The sequence below is a fragment of the Podarcis pityusensis genome, assembly GCF_964106645.2.
Source record: "Podarcis pityusensis genome assembly, chromosome: 5".
Classification (NCBI taxonomy): Eukaryota; Metazoa; Chordata; class Lepidosauria; order Squamata; family Lacertidae; genus Podarcis; species Podarcis pityusensis.
The window spans coordinates 86,514,167-86,530,457 of NC_138032.1; the positions used below are offsets into that span (position 1 = coordinate 86,514,167).

Consider the following 16,291-nt stretch of genomic DNA (forward strand, 5'->3'; position numbering starts at 1 on the left):
AGAATGAACTTGCCTTGGTTTTGCTTTTATTTAGATTAAGGTGCAGGAAACCTTTTCTAGCTTGAGAAACAATTTAATTGTTTTGTGTTGAACTTTTTCATCTTGAGCCGTAATTATATACCACATCTAAACAATAGGTTGTACATTGGGAACCAATCAACCTTTTTCCTTCCAGCGAAAACAGCAGTAGACCATGTATGGACTCAGGAACCCCAAGCCAGCCTCATCCTCAGTTCTCTTTGGGGATCTAGGGGTCACCTACTAGGGCTTCGACCTTAATTGATTAAATGACGTTGCTTCATTAAAATTTTGGATCTGTTTAATTGGGCATTGCCCCAATATCACCCAATCTTTCATTTTAAACCCTTGTGACTCTTCTTTCCTTTGCATGTCCCTTGTTCTCCAGAAAATGGAAAGTCTTTTTCACGCTTCCATAGACACTTGAGAATCGTGCTCTGAATTCTCATCTGAGAGTTCCTCCCATTTCTTAGTAGGGGGCATTATTGGAGGAAGCAGCACAGCATGACTTTGCTACACTCATTTTTTGCCTCCCTGGTGCTGTTTTATAAAATGAGGATAAAAGGTGCTGTTGGGCACCTTTCCCATTGGGAAATGGATTACCCAGAGCCCTCTGCAATGATGCTGGGGCCTTGTGCTAATATCCCTATTTCTGGTGGGAGAGGGAACCCAGCCAAGAAGGCACACTTCACTGCTGCTGGCACAACCTTTTTGTGTTTTTTTAATTGGTTCCTGCTTTGTTGCCTGGATGGGCATAAAAAAGGAAAATTTATTCCAAGATGGTCTTTGGGAAGAGCTGAATGTATGCCTGCAATTACGTGTGAAAGATCATATATTGAGTTCCACTGTCCACCTGGGGTTTGGAGGTGGGTAGGTGCGAAACTTGTTAAAAATCACTATCTATCTAGCAGAAATATATGCAGCAAACATTTGTCTTGCTAAATATTAAGAGGAACCCCAGTAAAGAGACAGATGTAATAAGAAAATATTATATAATCAGTAAATTAACCAACTAAAATCTGGTAAATAATCAGTTTTAAAGTTTGTTTAATTGGGTTGCAGCCCTATGAAATACTCAGTTTTAATGTGCGTTTAATTGGCTTGCAGCGTGAATAACTACACTTATTTTAATGGAGCCCTGACTTTAACAAGATAAGCAAACAGCTTATTGTGAGTGTTAGAGAGGTGTTAAACCCATTCCTTATCTGTGATTTATTGACTGCACATTGCACACGCATCCCAGTGAAAGTCCAGATCATACCCTCCCTTCCAAACACACGCACCACAGGATCAAAATACACATTTTTAAGCTGGGGGGGGGGGGGGCTCAGAGAGAAGAAACTGTAACAGTATAAGAAGCAAAACACACACCACATCTCTGCCCTGATGCTTCCTTGTTCAAAAATCCTTCAAGCTGCTTTTCTATTGCTGTTTTAAACTGGTATCAGGAGGCACTTTCTGGCTTGTCCATATTGCTATCTCTTGCTTGTAAGTGGTTGGTTGATTCAATAACTTTTTGCTATGCGGTCCTGTAGAGTAGACAGTCCTGGTCTACTCAAAAATATTTCTTAGTTACTTCAATGGGGATTGTTCTAAAGTAAGTGAGCTTTAATGATGCCCTTTCAGTTCTAGGCCTGGAAATAAACCTATAGAAATGCAATGCATTATTCACTTCCTAACAACTGGTCGACCCTTTTTGCAATGTTGTCGTTAATGCTAACTTGGCTGAAATAACTTCTCTTTTTCCAAGAAAACAAATTCAGGCTGTGATCCTAATCGCTCATGCTAGTGAGTGAGCACCATTGACTTGCCTCTGAGTTAACATGTATAAAATTACGCTGCAAGTGAGTGTTGAACAAGATCTTTGTTTGGGAGCCGTTATCCGCTGTAGTTGGGAGGCAATATAAGACCTGGAGGTCATAGTCAGTATGTTGTGCTTCCTGTGTGTGTTTGCCAAACTGAATATACAGCAGGGCTTTTGTGACTTTAAAGCCAGCTCTGGTGCTAGTGTTTGCTTAGAAAGTTGGAGAAAGCATTTGTCATGCACCGAAACGTTTCTAGATCTTGACACTGACTTCTGTGCGCTTTGGAGAGCCAGTGTGTTGTGGTGGCTTCAGTGTGAACTATGACCAGGTTGGGCAAGGTTCAGATTGCTGCTCAGCCATTGGGCTCATTGAATGACCTTGAACAAGGCACCCTCTCAGCCTAGTCTCAAAGGAGTTGTGAGGATGGTGGGGGTACACACCATATATGTTGCCCTACATTTGTGGGTGGGAGGAAAATGTTATAGAAGGTGATGGTTATGGCCACATTAATAAATGTATAATTCATTATAATCTAATTAAATTATGGTGGGCCGGGGTCAATGAAGTTAGCAGATGATGGATATTATTTTAAAATATATAAGATGTCCAGTTAGTGATCGATTGATTTGCAGAATGTTTTAGCCGAGATTTATTAGTAATGATCACAGTGGCTTCTCAGATTAGGATAATACAAACAAGCTATTGGGAGGGCTTATAAATAGAGCAGTCTTGTATCAAATGCCAAATATGCACGACTGCGTTTTGAATCAGGCTCTTGCAAAGTGGCAGGTTTCCTGATTTATGTATGTAGTATCTAATATGTAAGGACCATCTGCACCCTTAGAACTTGCCCAAACCCTACAGTCACCCTTGAAAGCCCTTTTCTTTGTCCCACCACTAAGGATGAGCCTATTAGTGAATATTACGGGCAAGGATTTTCAGTGGTGGCCCCTCAGTTGTGAATCTCCTTCCCTGGAGAACTCCACTTAGCTCCTCCCCACTAGTACACAGGAGAAACAAACCATAATCTGTTCCTTGGTGTTATGTCCAAACCAGGGGTTGTGGTTCGTTTCTCATAAGCCACACGACTATAAGTAAACCAAAACTAATTGTGGTTTTCTTGGAGTTAAAAAAGATCACCATACCTAGTTCAACCATCGCACTGAACAAAGGATCATAGCTTGTCCGTTTCCAGTCACAAGTGTGCTTGCTAAACTAAGGCTATAGATTGGAATGCCTCAGTTCTGATTTTTTTTATTTTTAAGAATGATGTTTTGTGGTATTTGTGAACCTGTTTGCTCCGTTACTAAGATATTTAAGACAAACTGTCACTAGTACATGTTACTTGAGTGTGATTGACAGCGCTCTTATACCACTTCAGAAGACAATGGAATGTGCACCTTGAAGGGAGAGAACATGCTTGACTTCCTGCTTAAGTCTAAAGTTAAAAGGCTTCATGAAGAGCATTAATTAGTTTCACAGTGCAGATCAAATACTGATTATGATGGAGAAAAAACGTGACTTGGAAATGTTGAAGAAAGTTATTTCTGCTTGATTCATCTGTTTTTAAAGGAGTGGTGAAAAGAAGATAAAAATAACCAGCCAATTCTACATAATCCTCTAGGCTCTTTGTGACTGGCTTGACTTGCACCTACTCACGAGCCAAGCTTTCCCACGCGTGCTATAAGCATTCTGTTTCTTCCTGGCTTGGATGTGTGTGGAGTTGGGCAAGCAGTTTAAACTTCCCAGGATTCTGGTGTTAGCTTCTAGCCCTTGCAGTTACGGGGGGGAAATCTGTGAATGTTACCTGATTACATTTTGACTAGACTCCATGAGGACTACAGGAGGAAAATAAGCAAATTTATTTATTTACTTATTTATTTCATAGAATTTATGTACCACTTGATTGGTTGTTGTTGTTTTTTTAAAAAAAACAACCTTCAAAGTGGTTAGCCAAGGAAAAAACAATATATATATATCTGTCTGCTTTTTATTTAAATGTATGTCTAGTTTGGCCCATACACAATCAGCCCTTGGAGGAAATAGAGGAAAGCACTGCTCTCTCACAGAAGATTTTCTCTAATTAGTGTTGGACAAGGCAACACTTCCCTTGTTTCTCAAAGCCCTATCTAGTCTGACAAACAGGGATGCAAGAGCTGAGCCATAAGTGATGGCTGTATTCAAATTAGAGAATGCTTATTTTAACATGCCAATTCACTGCGGTGTGCTAAGTATCAAAATATAACAAAACCGAGGTCCCTTTCTGTCATAATTTGCTGCACCCAAAGTGTTGTAGCTCCTGTTGTCCCTACTGCAAATGACTACCAGCCACCCAAGTGTTCTTTCCCCCTAAACCTATGGGTAGGATCCTACAAGAGTCGGCTCTTTGAACACTTACAAATATCTTCCTCATGAAAATACATGTAACATTACTCAATTAACTTTGTTTAATCAAGGTCATGGCTTAATATCAATGTCTAGTTACAAAATAATTGAAAAAGATTTTGCCATAGTTTAAATCTTCTGGGTTGTACACCTATTGCCCCTCTGCTATGTATGTGATTATTCCCTCTGCAGAAAGTAGCAGTGAACACAGCTGGTTTTCTGTCACCCTCACCACAGGCTTAACAGAGTGTCTGCTTGACAGATTGTGATTGCATACATGTGTGTCCGAAGGAGGATACAAATACTAGGAGATAAAACACTCAGTGGTTCATTTAAGGTGGATGCAGCAACGCTACTTTGGCATGTCCACATAATGTCAAAGGCAGCTTATGGTATGCTATCACTAATATGCTACTTAATACGTTATAACACACCCAGTCTAATAATTCTCAAGAGCTTAGAAACAGCACAGAACTTTGTACGAGATTAGAGAAAGGAAAAACTTTAGAGCCATTCCACTTCCCTATGTGATATTGCCACCACTGTCATCATATTGCCAACCTCAAACACAACACATCCTGATGCTTAGCATGAATGCAGATGCAATGTTTCTCTGAGGACTGATTATTATTATGATTATTATTATTAATCCTTAGGGTTGGGGGAAGGAATCTTTTTTAAAGGTTTAGACCTTTAAAAAAAGTTTGTTGTTTCTAATATGTTTATATTATCTGATTGTAAGCTGCTTTGGTGGGTGCAAAATGTAGGGTATCAATTTTTTTTTATAACTATATGCTTAAATCATGTAGGCAAGAAGTGTAAAAGGTCTAGGACTAGTTGTCTTTTGCATCTATATATACTTTTCTGTCAGGTGTCAGTTGTAGCCTGTTATCAGGATTAAATATTTAGGAATCCTGTACTTTTCTAAAGGCCGTTTTGTACCATAATGGAATTGGGTTAAAGACTTTGGGCCACACAGAGAGTAATACATGTGCAATCAGATACCACAAAGCACCTGTTGCACTCAGGTTTCTGTCAAATCATTGCAAAGTGGAAATTCAGGTCTGATTGATGCTCAAAAGTATGAGGAGGTACAAATCCCACAGATCTGTTTCTTATCAGGTGCTCCACACAGTAAACAAATGCTGACTGATGGCAGAGCTTTTGAACAGATGAGTTTCAGATAATGGAAAGAACCTTGTCTGTTTCTCATCTCCAGTTTGGCAGCTAGATTTATAGAATCTGAAGAACACCTGAAATTGGTTGTCTCTCTCGTGATAATGACAGTAGAGTCAAAACAGGCCTGTACAGTGGAGGTCCTGGGCAGGTATCTGCCATTAGTATTGAATTTAGCGTGTATGCTCATTTTAGCTTTCTGTTGGTGAGAATTCAGTGGTTCCTGTTTACACTGCTGCTGTTTCTAAGAATGTCTGGGTTATCTCAAAGCTATGGGTTAGTTCTACGCAAGTTTAATCAACCCAGGCTGCTGATCCTGTGCCTTACCTATGGCAAATCTCAGCTGTTTTTCAGTGGCGAGTGGGGACGCCTTGGAGGTCCTTGGAACAAGCCAGTTTAGTGCCAAACTTCCCTTTTGGTTTGTCACTCACTCATTGTTGAAAATTGTTCTGCTGTAACCGAGTTGAGAGAAACTGACAAGCAAATGCCAGTAACTATGCATTCTTTTTCACATCACAGAAGAAAATCAGTGTTGACACATTTCATCTTCGGAATAAAAGCATTAAACGTTCATTTCCCACACTTCATGAGAACTGTTGCAGTGCCATTCAAAGTCTGACATTTTTGTTGCTTTCTTTGATGTAATTCTACCAAGGCATACAGTGGTACCTCGGGTTACATACGCTTCAGGTTACAGACTCCGCTAACCCAGAAATAGTGCTTCAGGTTAAGAACTTTGCTTCAGGATGAGAACAGAAATCTTGTTCAGGCGGCACGGCAGCAGCAGGAGGCCCCATTAGCTAAAGTGGTGCTTCAGGTTAAGAACAGTTTCAGGTTAAGAACAGACCTCCGGAACGAATTAAGTAGTTAACCCGAGGTACCACTGTACTATGGAGCCCTCTAGATTTAGATCAGTGGTAGCCTATGTGGCTGCTTCCAGATGTTGTTGGACCACAATTCTCATCTAAGTATGGCATATGCTGATTGATTCATGGTGGTAAATGTTCTGCCTGGGTTTTAGATTTTTACTTACCGATTGCAAATCATTGACTATCTCTTTTATTGGAATGTATAAGAAATAATTTTTATATCGGGATTTGTAGTCTTCGGTGTTATGTTTTCATTTAAATACATAGTGCAGCTTAGAAAAGCCATGTTTTGCCCTGGATATTTTAAACTGTGGAAATGTTTGTTGAATTGCCAGTAGTACATCTAAACAGAACGTCTTAACATATAAAAACTCCACCAAGCACATCTATGAACATTGTTGTATTATAGTTCCTCACTTACATGATCTGTGGGTATCTCTGCTGCTAAGAAGCGGATTCTGTTTAAATAAGGATCTTATCATTAATTTATACTTTTATTGCATTTTGGGGTTAGATTAAAAGTTGTGCATTGCTGTGCTGAATAGTTTTCCTGGCTAGTCAGCTACTTCAGGATGGCTGCACGCTTGGTGACCCATCCTTACTGAACTTCTGGATCAGACTTGTGTGGCTTTCCACCTTCCCATTCAGCACTTCCATGTATCTTATTGTTGGGGGGGGTGTTTATCTTCAACCTATAAATATTGCTCTCCTTGTATGCACCACAGAAGCTTCAGTAAAGTGGTCAAGCTCGCCAACACGAAACTGTTGCTTTAAGCAGAGTTGTTTTGCTTGGCATACACAAAACACACACTTTATATAGGTCGCACGAAGACTTTTCTCCCTCTGGTCCCAGAGGGGTTTCTGTACTTCAGAGCCCTTGCTGAACAAAATCCGCACACAAGTTCTGAGTCAATTTGCACAAAGTCCTGCAACAGCTTAGAGCAGTGGTTGCCAACTCGTGGTCAGCGTAGCCCATGGGGTCCACATAAACCACCTGGGGGTCCGTGGCACCACTCATATAGCAAAAACTACCATAGAGATACCATAATTTTCAAAAGTAGGGGGTCTGTGGCTTGGCTTTTGAAAAAACGGGGAGATTGCAGTACTGAGCTGATTGAGAACCACTGGCGTAAAGTTTTTTGAGTCCTGAAGTCTGGCAATTCTCCAAGTCTTCTTCTCAAATGAGCTCTTCTCAAAGTGTTCAGATAACTCCACTGTTCCATGGCAGTCCACTCCTTCCTGATAGCCACCCACTACCCACACCATAATCAGAGCTCTTTTATACAGAGGTTGCATACCTAATCTGCCCAGTAACACTGATAAGGAACTCATCAGATTAACACATAGCTTTTAAAATACACAATCCTTGAGCAGCCATATTCCTGGTTTCCCAGTCCTCGGAAGAGAACAGAATGATTTTATGATGTCGCAGTCAACTAGTAGCATGGCTCTTAGTAGATCTCCTTAGTGTGTGATTAAGTGGTGTGAGGGCATAGGGGTTAGCAAGCCTGTGTTTCTCCTTAAACAGAAGGGTGAAGTTTTGCTGCCTTCTCCACAGATGTTAAAAATATCAAATAATCCATACTCTAGCCCTTATTGTAATCATGGAAATGAATGATTTATCAAAGCTCTCCCTCGCGGATACCATCTGTCAAGTACAGAGTGAGAGTGATGTTTGCCTCTGCTTCCTTACAGTCTCCTCTTTGCTGTGTAAGAGATGACAAGTGTCAGGTGCAGGGAGAGCAGGGAATTATTAGTGCAAATGTTAGCCCTCTTGGGAAAAGATGTTTTAACTCCTTTAAAAGAACCTCCATCCCCTCCAGTCAAGTAATCCTTGTTAGAAAACCACCATCTGAAATGCCACCACAATAAAAATACTAGTCCAGTAATTTTGAACCTGTATTAATTATTGTGCCATCTCAGATCTGCACATTTGTAGTGAGACGAGCAATTTCAACAGTGACAAAGTGGGATATCACTGAAAATCCTTTCTTTTTCAAAAGACGAGTCACAGGCGAGGTGAGGGCACGCTCAGAATTGTGTTTCTTAAGGGAAGCCAAATATTGCCCATATTAGCAGATGCACAAAGAATGTACTTATGTTTTCCCAAACAAAACTAGAAGGATAATCACTTATAGGTATAGCAAAGTTGCTAAGTCAGATTACCTGGTTCTTGCAGAAGACATTTGAAAATCAGAATTATTATGGAGTAATGAGATGGTCACAGTGAAACTTCTTGGTTCATTATTGATTGACAGACAGAATGTGACAGAAGATGCCACCTGTAGCTTGGCATTGGCATTTGGGGGGGTTAAATGGATTTCATTAGGTGCTAGCTAAAGCTTTATCTATCTAGAGAAGTTTTGTGCTGTCTTTTTACCCTTACTGTTGTTATAGAAGTGCTGACTTGGTGCCCTCACAATGTCATTAGAATGAGCACAATGCCATCAAAGTTAAGTGTTCTTAAATCACATTTGAAAGGGAATGAGAAGTGAGTATCCTTGGCTGAATTGTTTCTAGGATTTGTAACCTCAGCCAGTACGATTCCTTATCCATAAGACAGGAACTTTAGTTAAACACATGTTTAGGAGATCTGGAGCATGCTACTGGTTCTTGTTAGACATAGAAGGTGAAAGGCAACAGCCAGTTTGTAGGTATTGAACCACAATGGCATAGTTCCCTAGATCAGGCCAAGTGTTCTGTTCTGGTTCTGCAAGAGGAGCCCATGGAGCAAGGCAAGTCGGTTGTTGTAGCACGAAGGAGCTAGAGCTCTTGGTGAGCATCTAGCTCTGCTTTTCAGCTTTTACTTCCAGTCTTATCGCTTCTATTTTCTGCCCCCTTTCGGAGGACTAGGGTCAACACTCTGGTCTGAAGATAGGCACTTCCTCTGCCTGGTTAACTCCTTGCCCTGTTGGACTGGCAAGTTAGTATGGAAGGTGCACAGTTCATCAGGGGAAAGTGCCCATGAAGAACCTTGCTGCAGTATCCTGGGCCCTGGTGCTGTGACATCTAGTTCTGTGGCTGCTACCTGTCAGCTGCTACTTCAGTGATCCCCTTAACACTAGCATTAGAGCCAGGAACCCAGTCTGGCTCCTTAGCCTATGTATTGATCACTGCTGGACTCCAGAGCTATGACACCAAGATCCATCTGTCCCAGGACTCTGCTTCCAGCAGTGGCCAATCATATACCTTTGGGAAGCTTCCAGTGCATTATACGAATCCAAACTGGGTGTAACCAGGGAATGGATGATTGTGGCCAAGCTATTCCTTGTCTCAGAAGGGCTGTAACTGACAAATCCAACACAGCTGGTGAGAGGAACTTCATGATAGCAGAAGCCTCTTGGGACATCAAAAACAACACTAGATATGACAGTATCCCTACACTGTAAGCTGAAGGCTTCCTCCCAGGGCAGAAGAATTACTCACCAGTGTTTTTTCCTGCTTGTCTGGATTGAACTGGAGGGAGCAAAAATATAAGGAAGGAAAAGAAGTGGTGTGTGTGTGTCAAAGAGAGAGAGAATTTCCTAAATCAGTGGTTCCCAATTAGCTAAGTACTGTGGACCCCCCTGTTTTTCAAAAGCCAAGCCATGGACCCCCCCTACTTTCAAAAATGTTGATATCTCTATAGTAATTTTTGTTATATGAATGGTGCCACATACTCTCCAATATGTCCCAGTGCAAAAACCAGGATGCGTGTCTTCCGGGCTGTGCTCCTGTGCAAGTCATGTGACCCACGCATGTGTTTTGGGGTGTGGCAATCTCGCATGAGATTTGTATCTGGCCATGATCTCTCAAGCTTTTGAACACCGTGCTCTCACATGAGAGCACGTCCCCCCCAATGGAATTCCCTGGACAGTTGACCGGTATGTGCCACGAATACCCTGAGTGGGTTATGAGGACCCCTTGGGGTCTGTGGACCACCCATTGGGAACCACTGTCCTAGATACAGCCCTGCTTCTTGTATGGAGCTTTAGTAAAACGTGTGTTCTCTTATTGATGGTGCTCATAAATCAGACCTATACTGAATATTCCCATTTTGCTCTGTCTCATTATGTATTCTGATTTTTATATAGTTGCTAGTGGTTAACCACAAAAGCATTTCATTTTTGTAAATTCATACGGTTGCTGTTCTTTTGAGTCTTCTTGTTTGTTTTTTTACAAGCAGTGTTTCTATCAGAACAGTTAATGTTTCAACACTGAAACTGTCATTTTCCATTTTAATATGCCACTCCTCTCCCGGCTCTCCATTTTGTTCTGTTTATGTAGTTTTTTGTTAAGTAATGGAGAACGACTTTTGCATAATTTCTTCAGAAGTATAATTAGCTGTTAAAAGCAAAACATATCTGGAGTGGAAATAGGAAATGCCTATCTTCATGGTTCTTTGGGGCTATATTATTATTATTATTATTATTACTACTACTACTACTACTACTACTACTACTACTACTATTAGGCTCTGAAAACAATTTATCTCTTAGCAGAGGTATTTACTTGATTTCAGAGCCCCTCTCAACTGAACTGGATATTGCCTGGAGATACAGCCATGCCAAAGGGACTTCTTTTCCTCTGGTGAATAAATCCACCAGCGAACCTTCTTACTTTGTCATTTTCATGTCTTTAAGCAACTGTGAGCATGTGACAGCTTGAAAAAGCCAAACTCTCCAGGCAACTTATCAGTGCATACCACAGTGTAGTGTCAGGTGCTGTTGTCTGTCTGTGTGGCCCCCATTAGGCCCCTCCTTTTCTTCTCCTCCCCTCCCTTCCTCCTTACCTTATTGATGTGGCTTTTTGAGTTGTCATTCTGCTTGGCAGTGTGTTATAGCGTTCTTTTTTTAATTCTCTTGCCATGGAAACAAAAGGGAAAGTCAGGGTTGCTGCCTTCCCCCAAACCGTGCAGCACTACTACAATACGGCTCTTCTGCAAGGGATAAGGTAGGATTTGCTTCATCTGTTCTGTGTGTGAATCAGCGGAACGCTTGTTTAGTTTCTTCTAAACAAGAAATGCTTTTGATTTGCTGCCAGATTCTTTTTGGGTGCTCAGCGAATGGAGTTCAAAGCCTTGCCGTGGTCAAATGTTTGGTGTGTGTAAACGGATTTGATAAGGACTGGAATGGATCTGCAAATCCTTAGTCAGAAGAGAAATGTGAGTTAGATAGGTGTCGTGATGCTAAGTGTGGAATTCTGCTATGCCCAGCCTCTCTTTGGAGAGCACCACAGTTCCTACTGTTTCTGGAATTTCAGTGAGTAATGTGAATACTTTCCAGAGTTGTTCTGGGCAAAGGACGGGGTCCTTCCCTTCATGTCCTTTAAATCTATGTAGACTTTGCTGTATTTTACTGGGGCTGTAGGTTGTTGTATACAGATGCAGTCTCCATCTCAAATAGATGGCAGAGGAGTAAGCACATACCTCTGTACAGTATACGATTTAAGGAACTGGTTTTTCATAGACTATTGACAACTTTGGAGTAAAGAAAAAAAACAGGAATGGCATTTAATGACTGCTGGGCAATTTAGCAACTATGTGCTCAATGAAAGAATGAAAGGAGGGGCATTTCACTTGAAGCACTGGTCTTGTAGAGCTAGCAAGTGCTTCCTTCACTTCCCTTTGGGACCTAAATAGTTTGTTTTAGCTGACAGAAGCAGATATTGTAAACCACATTATGGGAGCAAAAGATAGAGAAAATGCTCGGGTTTCCAACTTGCAAGGTGAGGTATTTGAGGTACTTTACATTTAAATGTGATGATCTGCCTGTTTGGCAAAAGAAAAGCCCTTCTTGGTTTTGAACACTTCAGATCCATTTTGTGGATTTCAGAGATATTTTTTACTAAAATCAGGGGCCATCAAGAGTCTTTTAGGGCTTGTCTGCACGTAGCTTTTGCCACGCACTTTCTGGACACAGGCCTGCGGTTAAAAACTCTGTGTCAGAGCATACATTATTTTTAATTTTGCCCCAGAGCTTTCCCTGTGAAAACCTGCTATTTAGTGTTCAATCGGAGCAATGTCAATTCAAGTTTTAAGTGGATTGCCATTTGCTCCAATTGATCTCTAAAGAGTGGGTTTTTGTGGGGAAAGCTTGAGCAAAAATGGGGGGGGGGGCATTTGGACATGGAGCTTTAAAGCGCCTGGAAAAATTGTCAGAAAGGTAAGTGTGGATAAATCCTTTGTTTCTTCTTATCTGCTCTCTGGAAATTTTTTATTATCGTTGCTTTTGATTTTCTGGTAAGACTTTTATTGAAATAGTTCTGTGCCCACTTTTCTTTTTAAAAATACTTCATCTTTTTATTTAAAAATACTCATGGTAGCTTACAACTGCAATGTAAAAATCAGCTCATGTTCCTACAGTTCATTGTGGGGAGAATGCATATGCTTACATTTTCAGCTCAATTTTGCTGAAAATTGTTAAAGAGCTTTAAAAGAAAATGGGAAAGGCTGAGATTGTAATCTGCTTTGGGGATTTACCTGTTCCATGACTTCTGAGAGTCTACTTCACCTGGATTGTTAATTGTTTTAGCTGCTACCACGTGTTCAGTGGCTCCCCCATGATTTAAATAAACCAATAGAATCATAAAAGAAGTATGAAAAAATTAGGATTTTGTAAAGGTTGCCACACTCCACATTGGCAAGAATCTACAATTTGCCAATCGCTAATACAAGCGTTCGTTCTTCAAACCCAGTCAAGCATTGGATAAAATTGAAAGTGGCCTGGTTTTGTTTTGTTTGTTTTTTCAAGAAAATCTTTTATAAGGTCAGAGATAGAGGGGAAGGGTGATGCAACAGTGCTGTGTTGCAGCTGTCATCTTGTTAGTGATAGGAAGTAGTTTGTTTGCAAAACTGACCTCTCGGCCACTGAACTTATTATTGAGAAGCTTGCAAAGCTGATAGCACTCAGGTCAATGCTTCTGCTCCCGTTGCCATTGTGGAGAGTAAGAAAAGCAGCTCTGGAATTCAAACCAGAGCCCCCTTGAACCAATTTTCATCCTTTTCTTTCTACTGGCCAGTTGACCTGATGAGTTAGTGGTAGTGGGAGAGCTATCTTCTAAAAGGAATTGTTTCCAAGGAAATCCTTATCACATTTTTAACCTGTTTGCTAACCAAAATGTTATGGGGGACTTTGTCGAATGCATAATAAAGATAAATTATGTCCACAGAATTCCCATAATCCATTAAGAAAGTAAACTGATGACAAAGAGAGAGAGAGAGAGATAAGATTAGGCCAGCAGGGTTTATTTTTGCAAATCCATACTGGCTCCTGCTAATCCCTACATTGTTACCAATAATCTGAGCAAGAAGTGTCATTGCAAAAAAGTGACTGGAATAGCAGAGCATGTTTTAGGACCCAGGAGTCATAGCTTTAAAAATCACCAGCTTTGGGTTCCATGCAAGCAACCATGTGATACCAGTGTTCAACCTATTTCTTTTTCAGCTGCTGTCACAGCCTCATTGTCTCTGTTTACAAGTAGGTTAGTGAAGGACTCTGTTGAATAGGACTTGCTCTCATTAATGATAGAATTCCAGAAGCTCCCCTTCTAGATTTTATCATATCAGAGCTCAGGATTCTCTATCGCTGCAAATACAAGAACACAATTTCTGAATATGGGTATGTAAGAATGAGGTTGATTCTATAGCAGGGGTCAGCAAACGTTTTTCAGCAGGGGGCCGGTCCACTGTCCCTCAGACCTTGTGGGGGGGGCCGAACCAATTTTTTTTTGGGGGGGGGAAGAATTCCTATGCCCCACAAATAACCCAGAGATGCATTTTAAATAAAAGGACACATTCTACTCATGTAAAAACACTCTGATTCCCGGACTGTGAGCTGGCCAGATTTATAAGGCATTTGGGCCGGATCCGGCTCCCGGGCCTTAGTTTGTCTACCCATGTTCTATACAGTGGTACCTCGGGTTACAGACGATTCAGGTTACAGACTCCGCTAACCCAGAAATAGTACCTTGGGTTAAGAAATTTGCTTCAGCATGAGAACAGAAATCGTGCTCTGGTGGAGCGGCGGCAGTGGGAGGCCCCATTAGCTAAAGTGGTACCTCAGGTTAAGAACAGTTTCAGGTTAAGAACGGACCTCTAGAACGAATTAAATTCTTAACCCGAGGTACCACTGTAGTGTTCTTTAAGAACAAGTGAAACATGGGTCACAGCACTACCCTTACAAAGTTATGCAGGAAAGGTGCATAATTATTCATAATATGCCCCCCCCCCGTCCAGTGGAGAAGGAACTGAAATTGAAACATTGCATTGGAAGGTTTCTTCAGTATTAAATTACAGATCAATTTGTCAAACTGATAGCACAGTGCAGTTGAGAAAAGTGAAGGCAGGGGATGCATGCCTTCTCATAATATTGAGGAATGTCTCTTCCTTTGCACTGTGGCTCGAGTCTTAAGATGAAAGGCATACATTCTTTCAGGACTTGACAGGTGCTCTCAGGTGAAGAGCTGGAGCCCAGACGCATTCCAGCATTGAAGAGGTATCTTTAAAATGATGCTGTCATGCCAGTCAGGCTGGGTTGGAAGGTTGAATAAAGACTGAAATGCTGGAAGTAGTACAAGAACATTCCTATATATAATGCTGGACAGGGGCATTTGGTTCTTAAACCGGGGGGGGGGGGGGAATAAAGCAATTTTGCACACATGTGAATGTGCTGGGCTTCTTCTTCCTTCAGATGCTGTGCTTACCGTTGTATTACTTTGCTCCTGGACCACTCCCCAGGGCTCTCCTAACAAATTCAGGGCCAGGGGTGGGTGTCTAACGATCCTTTGTTTTCCATTACGAAATGCTCAACTCTCAGACATCCACTGAAGGTAACAAAGATTTTATTTGAGCAGGGGCCTTCCTGAGAGGTGTTTGTCTACTTGTAAAGCTAATATCTCTCCCGCTACACCTGCTGCCTTCAGTGAGAAATGGTTAGGAGAAGTAGAAGTGGTGAAGAGAAAGGAGCAGAGGAGCTAAACTGGCCCTGGGAAAGAGAGACACAATTTTCAGGTCTGGCTCGCAACTAACAGAACCTCTTGCTATTGGGAAGACTGATAACAGCAAAGGCATTCGTCTCTGTTAGAGGAGGAGGAAGGTTTTAGTACCATATGCATCCCCTGATCTTCCATTATGCTGCCGATTCTCACTTCCTAATCTCTCTCTCTCTCTCTCCCCTCATACCCAAGTCCATTGCACCTACAGAAGTTAATACTACACAGTAGACACATTTCAAGTGCTCAGATTCTATATTTGCCTGAACGAAGTATACCTGCCGGAACAGCAAGTTTGTTTCATTTTGGAAGTTATCACTCAGGTACAATGGCTCTATGGCTTCACTAGCCAGCTGTCTGAGGAGAACATGTGTTGGCCTTCTCCTTCAGACCTTTAAAACTCCACTGGAATCCTACTGCATGCATTTCAGATAGTTCTGTTGCCTTCTAGGAAAGGCCGCTCCCAGGGCACTTGCTTCTTGAGCCTCAACAAATGCAGCCTTTAAATTGAGAGTCTCTAAGGAGCATGGACGTGGGTGGCGCTGTGTGTTAAACCACTGAGCCTAGGACTTGCTGATCAGAAGGTCGGCGGTTCGAATCCCTGCAACGGGGTGAGCTCCCATTGCTCGGTCCCAGCTCCTGCCAACCTAGCAGTTCGAAAGCACCTCAAAGTGCAAGTAGATAAATAGGTACCACTCTGGCGGGAAGGTAAACAGCGTTTCCGTGCGCTGTTCTGGTTCGCCAGAAGCGGCTTAGTCATGCTAGCCACATGACCCGGAAGCTGTACGCCTGCTCCCTCAGCCAGTAAAGCCAGATGAGCGCCACAACCCCAGAGTCGGTCACGACTGGACCTAATGATCAGGGGCCCCTTTACCTTTACTTTAAGGAGCAGCCACAGTTACCTCCACAGCTCAAGCTGCCACTTCTTTTGGCTGTTAAGGCATTTTTAAAACAACTGCAGAACATCTAAAGGCAGTTCAGGGCAGTGGAGAGACACAGGGGCAAGGTAATTGATGAAATATCTATAGGGACAGGTGCAGCATCTCACAAACCTATTACTACTCTTTA

At 41.7% G+C, this 16,291-nt stretch overlaps 1 protein-coding gene across 1 annotated transcript in view; it reads left to right on the forward strand.

Annotated features, from left to right (window-relative positions):
* NDST2 (N-deacetylase and N-sulfotransferase 2) overlaps positions 1-16,291 on the forward strand; it is a 72,162-nt gene that overhangs the window by 19,459 nt on the left and 36,412 nt on the right.